Here is a 10163-nt window from a genome sequence, read left to right as displayed (position 1 = left end):
ACGGCATACATTTCAAAATAAAACTGCAAACATATACATACATATATATATATACATATATATATTATTAGGGCTGTCAATCGATTAAAAAAAATTAACTAATTAATCGCAAAAAAATTCTGTAATTAATCGCGATTAATCGCGATTAATCTACCAATAAATGTATCAATAAATTAAATGCATTTTTCTGAGACTGAAGCTTATAATGAATATTTATTTATGTAAAATGATCAAATTAATGTAGAATAAACACAGAAAGTATATTTAAATTCATTCATTTTATTGGCTTAAGGTGCACATATGCACAGTGCTAATAGAAAAAAGCCAGAATGAGGAAATATACTGAGGAGTGCCACACTCCTGTAGTGTAGACTGGGTGTTTTGCTTTGAGGTGATATGTTAAAGTCGTGTTACTTCGGTGGAATTTAAATTCGGCTTTGCAAACTGTGCAAATGCCTTGTTTTTGTCCAACTAGCAGTCGGGCAACTTTTTAAAATGAAATGTTCCCCCTAAAAGTCCGTCCTTATCCATCTTTAAGCCATAGACTCTCCTTTAGTTAGGATAGATCATAGACATATATACACAGACTCTCCTTTAGTTAGGATAGATCATAGACATATATACATAGACTCTCCTTTAGTTTAAAGGATGATCATAGACATATATACATAGACGCCGCATTGAGCAGGTTGCTCCGTTGCTGCGATACGTTACCTGTCCGCCATATTGGATGTGGCAGATCTGCCCGTAAACTAATACAAGCAGGGCCGGTTTAGCTGTGGGCAAGGTGGGCGACCGCCCGGGGCGCAGTCTCCGAGGCTTTAACTAATGCCTCTTATACACAATTCACACACACACACTACTATATCTGGGAAACAAAGCTCTACTTTGCCACATCCAAAATGGCGGCCGCCACCGGAAGTAAACAAAACCGCGTTAATTGCGTTAATTTTCTTAACGCGTTAATTTTGCAGCACTAATATATATAATATATATTATATATATATATATATATATATATATATATATAATATATATATATATATATATCATAAGAACCAACATCACATCTCATAAGACATAATATCACACATACATACATACATCCACACAAAATCATGTCGACAACCCAGAGTTGAGACCAGGAAGCAGAGCTGCAGTCACACGCCTCCGCGCCTCCATTAGAGCAGTTGCCCACCCAGTCCTTAGTATAGAGACTGTGTCTGTCCCCCGTCCACCTACATTATTTAAAGATAAAAACAAACAGAAGAGGAGTTCATCTAAAAACTTAATAAAAATTAAATCAACATCTCAACAGTCCAAAATAAGAGAATTAAATGGACTATGAATATGGTCTTGTCACTAAAGCTGTTTAGTCAATTAATTAATATCTGACTATGATATGACTTGTTTTGCCTCACTGAAACCGGTGCAGGAGGATGAATATGTTAGCTTAAATGAATCCACTCCTCCGAGTCATTATAATACCATATTCCTCGAAGTACTGGTCGAGGTGGTGGAGTGGGAGCCATATTTGACTCAAGTCTATTAATAACCCAAACCTAAACTAAATTATAATTCATTTGAAAGTCTGTTCTTAGCCTCACTCACCCAACCTGGAAAACTTTGCAGCCAATTTTATTTGTTACATATATCGAGCTCAGGTCCTTATTCTGAATTTTTATCTGAATTTGCAGAATTTGCATCAGGCTTGATCCTTAAGACAGATAAAGTAATTATGTAGGTGATTTTAACATTCATGTGGACAACCACAAGATAGTCTTAGTACTGCGTTTATCTCTCTATTAGACTCAATTGGCTTTTGTCAAAGTGTAAATAAACCGACTCATTGTCTGAGAACCACACTCTTGATCTTGTTCTTTCAATGGCATTGAAATTGATATATAAAGTCTTCCCACAGAATCCTCTTCTGTCTGACCATTTTTAATAACCTTTGAGTTCATACTACTGGACTATAAGCCTTTGTGTAGAAGCTTCTACACAGCAGATGTTTATCTGATAGTGCTGTAGCCAAATTTAAGGAAGTGATCCTTCAGCATTGAATCAAATGCCATGTCTAACTGTAACAGAGGACTTGTCTACTTCCTTTAGCCACCCACAAATAGACCATCTTGTTTGAATTATTACAGGCTAATAGGACAACTCTAGACTCTCTTGCACCTCTGAAAAAAGAGATAATTAAACAAAGAAGGCTAGCACCATGGTATAGCCAGCAGACTCGTAATTAAAGCAAGAGGCACGTAAATCTGAACGCAAATGGCGTGCCACTAAACTGGAAGAATCCATCTAGTCTGGCAAGATAATCTCAAAACATACAGGAAGGCCTCCGTAATGCCAGAGCAGCCTATTACTCTTCTTTAATTGAGGAGAATAAGAACAACCCCAGGTTTCTCTCAGCACTGTAGCCAGGCTAACAGAGAATCACAGCTCTACTGAACCATCTATTTTTAGGTCTAAGTAGCAATGACTTCATGAGCTTCTTAATGATAAGATTATAACTATTAGAGACAAAATCCATCACCCTTGCCCTCAACAGGCATTGATCTGCATTCTGATACAGCAAGTTTGAACACTTGAAACCTGTTATGATTTAGACTTTCCCATCACCTTCATCAAATAACTTTAATCATTTCTGCAGCTAAGCCGTCATCCGTCTCTTAGACCCATCCCAACCAGGTTGCTCAAGGATGTTTTACCTGTAGTTAGTAATTCGTTATTGGATATGATAATCTGTCTTTATTACAGGATTTACCACAGTCCTTTAAGGTAGCTGTAATTAAACCTCTTCTTAAAAAGCCCACAATCGAGTGAAGGCCACCATGTGTGCTGCAGCTTAGATACTAGGAGCCCAACTGCGACACAACAGGAAAACCGTTCCCGTCGTGCATAAGTAACGATGAAAGATAGTGTAGTTCGTAATCCAGTATTGTACGATTGTGATCTTGAATCTCTTATATTCAGAGATACTGTCCACCAAGGGCACAAGAGTAGCTGTGTCATTGTCATTAACCATTCTAAAATAGCGGCAGCCTGTCCAGAGGTCCAACTACAGCCGATAATCCTGCAGTACTAGACCTGTGCTATCTCTGTGGCTTTCTCATCACATCGCATGGCGAGATTTCCGTGCAGGATGGAGAATGCAAAACAAAAGCGAAGCTGAGACGGGACGCATTAGTCAAAGTTACAAATACCCCAATGGCATCAGACAAAGGACTCATCTCTGTAACTTGTCCTGTTAGATCTTGTGCTGCATTTGACTACCATTGACCATCAAATCTTTACAGAGACTGGAAAATCGAATTGGTGGCATCATAAGGAACCGCCCAAAGCTGGTTGAAAATCGTACTTTTTAGATCGATCTCAGTTTTTCACGTCAATGATGAATCCCATGCAGACCAACGTTTGTCATGGAGTCCCACAAGGTTCTGTACTTGGACCACCTTCTATCAGTTTATATATGCTTCCTTTAGGGAACATTATTAGGAACCTCTATCAATTTTCATTGTTATGCTGACGCACACCCATATAATATATTTATATATATTATATCGATCAAGCCTGATGCCAACCAATCAGTTAACTAAACTCCAAGCATGCCTTAAGGATATAAAAGTTGGTGATACCTACAATTTTTTTGATGTTAATTCAACAAAACTGAAGTTCTTGGAATGGACCCAAACACCTCAGAAACTCTCTTTCTAGAGATTAGTTACTTTAGATGGGATCACCCTGGCCTCCAGCTCCACTGTAACGAATCTTGGAGTTGTTTTGATGCAGATTTGTCCTTTAACGTCCACAATAAAAAAATTCGAGGACTGCATGCTCCTTACGTAACAGTCGCTAAAAATCAGACGCATGTCTCTCAGGCGGATCAGAAAAAACTAGTCCACGCATTTGTTACTTTCAGGCTGGACTATTGTAACTCTTTTATCAGGTGGCTCTAATAAGTCTCTTAAGACCTTTGCACTAATTCAGAATGCTCGCTGACGTGTTCTGACAGAAACCAAGATCAGAGATCACATCTCTCCCATTTTGCGTTCCTGGCATTGCTACCTATTAAATCTAGAATAGAATTTAAATTCTTCTCCTACTTACAAAGCTCTTCATGGTCAGGCACCATCTTATCTAACAGAGCCGGCATAATACCTTATTACCCGTCTAGAACACTGCGCTCACATCAGGACGCTGGGTTCCTTTGTGGTTCCTATAGTGTTCCAAAAGTAGATTGGGAGCCAGAGCTTTCAGCTATCAGGCTCCTCTATCTGTGGAAACTAACAAATACCTTTCTGGGTTCGGGAGGCAGACACCGGTCACACATGCTTTAAGAATAGACTTAAGACTTTCCTTTTTTGATAGCCTATAGTTAGGGCTGGCTCAGTCATCCGTAGTTATTGCATAAAAGGATTACACTGCCGGGGGACCCCCCACCGAGGGTTGATGCCTAGCCGGGCACGGTATTGGTTGGAAGATGCACACATCTCCCTTACCGAAAACTTCTCTCCTCATCCTCTCTCCTCTCAACTCTCCTCTCTCTCTATCTCTCTATATATATCTCTCTATATCTCCCTCTCTCTCTATATAGATATATATCTCTATATCTCTCCATATCTCTCCTCTGTGGACATGTCTCATAATGCAATGTTACTATAACCCCGGAGTTTCTGTGCTCTGTCGTCTCCAGCAGGTTCTCATGGATCGTGGCTGCTGCTGTGATCCTGCACGACGCCCACTACATATATTATTACTGTCATTTTACACAATATCTATTACTGTAATCATTTTTATCATTCATTATATTCATTGTCATTTTACAGTCATTGTACAATATGTTTGTGTTGATTTGTCCTGTACACGTGACATCCATTGCACGTCTGTCCGTCCTGGGAGAGGGATCCCTCCTCTGTGGCTCTTTCTGAGGTTTCTTCCCCACATGTTTCCCTGTTAAAGGTTTTTGTGGGCAGTTTTCCTCACCTCGAACCAAGGGTCTAAGGACAGAGGGGTGTCACTCCCCTGTACAGATTGTAAAGCCCTCTGAGGCAAATTGTACTTTGTGACTTTGGGCATACAAATAAAGATGATTTGATTTTGATTTGAATACATACACACAACACACACACACACACACACACACACATATAACACAGATATATATCGAATTTATTAGTATTATATATATAAGAATATAAATGATAAATAATATAATATATAATATATATATATATATATGTGTGTATTTGTGTGTGTGTGTGTGTGTGTGTGTGTATGTATGTATACACATACATATATACATACAATGTGAATATAAAAACAATTAATCAAAATCAGTTAAATGTAAACATTAGTGCTCTTTATTCAGAAACCGTCATCTCACATCTACATTTCAGGATCTGGTTATTATAGACACAGATTAAATGTTAAATATAAATATTTCAATATTTATCATCACAGTAACAGTGTTACACACATTAGTAGCTGTAAACACTCAGCATTAGAAAAATACATACGTTGGTTTGGTGCTTACATAAGGAGTAAACATTTATAATCATCACTTTAAAAGTTACATACGTTGTTTTTGGTGCCTGTTTGTTTCCCAGATATATTAGTGTGTGTGTGAATGGATGTATAAGAGACATTAACTTAAAGCACTTTGTAGAAAGGCGCTTTATGAAGTTCAGTCCATTTCCTTGTATTAGTTTACGGGCAGACCTGCCACATCCATATGTTAACGTAACGCAGCAACAGACAAACCTGCTCAATGAGGCGTCTATGTATATACGTCTATGAAAATTACCCTCTCAAACTGTCCTCTCCACCTCCCCACCCCCCAAAAAACGTCATCACTTCCGGGCCTGACAGTGGAGGTAGGTGCCTGACAGTGGAGGTCTGCAGCCAGGTGCCTCTCAAAAAAAAATAAAATTAGAACATATTTTGCAAAGATGGCCCAGCAAACAGTGAGGGAGTTGGCACTTCCTCACAATATCATATAAATGATCAGTACATAAAAAGAGAGTTTTAATACAGGGTGAAGTAACATTAATATAAAGCAATGTTATTCATTTTACTCATTGTATGTATCTTGTCAAGGGTGTACCCCGCCTCCCCCCCTAAGTCAGCTGGGATAGGCTCCACCGTGACCCTGAGGAGAAGAGTTACTGTACAGATAATGGATGGAAACCAAAGCTGTGAGATATGAACAGAAGTGCAGTTTGGACCCATAAAATAATACATTTATTTGAAGTTATATACATTTTATTACACCACAGGTAACACACATTATTAACACATTTAAAATGCAAATTGTTTAGATTGATAAGTATGTGAAGTAATATTTCTTTAAGTTGAATTGTATATATTTAAAGAATTGTTTGAACTGGCCCTTATAGGAGCACACTTTTATTTATAATATTCATTTTTACAAGCTTCCCTGAGCTTTCAGTCATCTCTCATGGTCTTCATTCAGCCAGTAGAGGAAGAAAAGCTCACAGAAGCTCCTAAGTGGACCTTTAAGAACAGGTTATTTTTTCATTTGTATACATTTGAATTCTTTTTCATGTTGGATGGTGTTTGTGGATAGAGGAACTGTAAACTGACACTTGAGTAGGACAGTGTCCTGGTGAAATACTGGAACAGCACCAAGGAGGCCGTGCAGCCCCACAGCCTGAGCACTGAATGGACTGGGTGCACAGCAGACATTTTGTGGTGTATAATGATGGCTGCATTCTACTTAGGGGAGGTCCTGCTATTGTGTGTGCTGGGTCACTGTCACTGGCATGCCCAAATGTCTGCTGTGCAACCAGTCCATTATTAGGCCTTTATGCACTGAAGGGACTGTCTTAGTTATAACACATATCAACACAAACTTGCATCCTGGCTTGTGATTTGCTCATGGAAGACATGTGACCAAAAACATCAGAACTATGCATCCATGTTTTAGTATGGAAAGGAATTTTTTTTGTTTAAATGGATATCTGAAGGCTTCAAGTCCGCAGACGCTGCTGAGTTCAGCTCAGCTCAAATACCAAATATAATACCATATTCTCCAAATACCAAATATTACAAATTTGAGTTCTAACACAATCATATAAATTACAGTACATACTGAATTTTACCAATGTTATCCTCATATCACAAAGATAATGATATGTTTCTCTCCTCACTTCATGCCATGCCTGCCAACTAAATAAAAATGAGCAGAAACCCAGCAGAGGGCAGGATACTTGTCTTGTCTTGGACAGAGGTGGTCTCCTACAAGTGTCCCACTCTCGAATACAGACGCTGCTCCTGTGTGTTTGCTGTGCATAAGCTGTTGATGTAGCCTGAGAGGCAAAACCCAGGGGGAAAAAAGAGGCAAATTTCATCACATTAAGTGCTTGTAAACATGGGAGGGGCACATCCTGTCCTGCAGAGCTCCAAGCTCACCACTGCTTCATTAATTAATTATCAGAGTTTAATAAGCTGTAGTGAAACCAGAAAAACAACACAAGAGTCCTGTTTTTTTTTTTTTAACCACTCCATCTTTATTGCTTAATTATATCTTTACACTAATGGCCTGGTACTATTTTGATCAGGAAAAACTGGAATTCCATAATGTTGGGATCAAATATTCTTCACTCCATTTTGGATTACACTTATCTGCAGTTACATAAGAAATGTCAACAGACTTCAGAAACATTATGAAATTAGTAGATCAAATGTCAAACAGTTTCTGACACAGCAGTTGTCCTGAAGCAGTATTTCACCTTTTTTTTCTTTTTTTCTTTTGTTTTCAGCACATACATCTTTATAAATAACAATTAAACCCAACAGTAGCTACCTGCTGTCACTGACACCCATGGCTTTTTTTTTTCTTCAGCTATAGACATTATTTATTCCCGGAAAGCATTCAATGGCTTCAAATTAGAGAAAATAGGTGATGGAAACTTGAGATGTTCCAGATGATCATCTACTTTCTCTAGAGAAAAGTTCACACCTCTACTAGGATCTTCAGTCGAATGCTGTGAGAACACAGTCACAAGAGATTGTGTTTTGATCACATGTGACAGCGTGGTACATCCTCCTTATATCCACACACTGGAATTCCAGACGCAAACATTACGTGAGTCTCTAATAAAGCTTTTTTTTTTATCTCACACCACTGCCTACTTGAATATTAATTTCCACCATGACTGTGAAATAGCAATAGAAAACGGAGCTGTACCAACCAGATTCCCGTAAATCACACAAAGAAAAACTGTACATGAGAACCAGGAGATCAAGTGACAAGTGATAGCTTTGTCTTTTGGCTGCTCCCTGTAGGAGTCGCTGTCAAACCAGGCTCCTGCCTGACCTGCTGTGGAGATGTGGTGACCCAACATTTGATTTGGCTTTTTACGCCAGATGCCCTTCCTGATGCAACCCCCATTTATCCAAGCTTAGGACTGAAAATAAGGAATGCTGGATTGTGCATCCCCATTGGGAAGTGTGGATCTAACCCCCAACCCTGTGGTCAACAGACGACCATCTCTACCACCCAAGCCACAGCCAACACAACTGATATGAATAGCTTAAAAAAACAAACATCAGTTTAAGAAGATCATCGTTAACTGTGTTTGTGTAAGAGTCTCTGGATGACACACTGTACAGAGGCTGATACTGAAGACCAGCTCGCGCTACACACTGCAGGTCAGTGTGCTACATATTACCAACCGCTCTGCAATATACCTGAGCTGGTTCATCTAAACCAACACATTTTACAGCTGGAGGAGAAATAAAACTTTCTGAATGTTTGTATGTAGTATGACTGGCCATGTATTCCTTCCACGTGTTCCTTCACTGGCATGTATTTTAAGGTCCTGGCAGTGCCTGTTTAAAAGCACGATTAGAACACAAAATGTATATTACTCCAACCCATCGTCCAAGTCCTATTATGAGCATCAGCACTGCGCTCACTGCTGTAGTGAGTCTGCACTCTGTCTGTTCTCACACTGTAACTTTGGGCTCCAGTTCCTGAGAAGTATGCAACACTTTACGGCACTGAGTCACATACCAACTATTTCTCTGATTTTTGTGAAACTGGATCATATTTTATGAAGAAAATGTTTTCTGCTTTTCCCTCTGGTGTCCTCCGGCTGCTCCGCCTCAACTCTCTGTGATTTGCAGAGTTTATGATGGACAGTGAAGTAAACTGCTGCCAACTGTAGTTGCTGTTAGCTAATGTTAGCTCAATTAGACATACTGCCTAGACCATCTACAATGGGAGTATTTGCACTGCTAGCGCAGGAGTTTTGGACTGCTGGGAGGAGAAAACTTAGAGAATGCTGATGGAGCGACACGTGTGTGAGGTTGAGCTGGCATCGTGGGTTCAGCAGTTTGGTTAGGGATAGCTAATGGCAGAGCCGAAGAGATCGAGGAGGACAACAGAGAAAGCTCAGAACAAAAAATTTGAGAGTGAGCGAGCAAGAGACCGCTGGACAAGAGTAAATGTGGGACTGACTTTTAGTGGTTGGTGAGAGCTTGGTGAAATAAAAGGCTGAAAGACAGACGCCGAGCTGGGCTGACTGCTGTTGGACTAGTCAGTAATATTAGCTGCTGCTGGGTCTGCTGCTGGTGACCTGGTTGATGTTTGGCTGTTAACAGGTTTTTGATCATAAATAATATAATCAGAACAAATACTCGTGTACAGATGTCCGTATTTACCACAGTGGGATCACACTCTGAAACTGGAGGCAACAAATCATAACAAATAAACCAAATCTTACAGAATGTTGCCTGAAATAAAAAAAATTACCGGAGCACATAAACAAGACTGTGCTGACTGAGAGAAATTTAAATCTACAACAATTCTGACAATCATTTTTTCTTTTCTGTGTTTAATATCATTGTAAATTGTACTTTCAATAGTAATGGAGTTAGTTGAAATCACAGCAATCAGTAGGTTTAGTCAAACTAAAAGAGCACAGAACTTTGCAGTTCCAACATATTTCTCCCTAATACATTGTTCTCATAAGACAGTGAGCTGTCTTAATTCTTTTATATTACTATGAATATGTCAATGTCAATAACTTTCCATTGAGTGTCAAAACTAAGGATGAAAGTACATACAGTAACTGTGCCAGACTGGGGTGTGTTACTGCTGCGCTCTTTATGGTGAACAATGGAAACAA

This window comes from Larimichthys crocea, chromosome IV (assembly GCF_000972845.2).
Source record: "Larimichthys crocea isolate SSNF chromosome IV, L_crocea_2.0, whole genome shotgun sequence".
Taxonomy (NCBI): domain Eukaryota; kingdom Metazoa; phylum Chordata; class Actinopteri; family Sciaenidae; genus Larimichthys; species Larimichthys crocea.
This window is presented reverse-complemented; position numbering follows the sequence as displayed.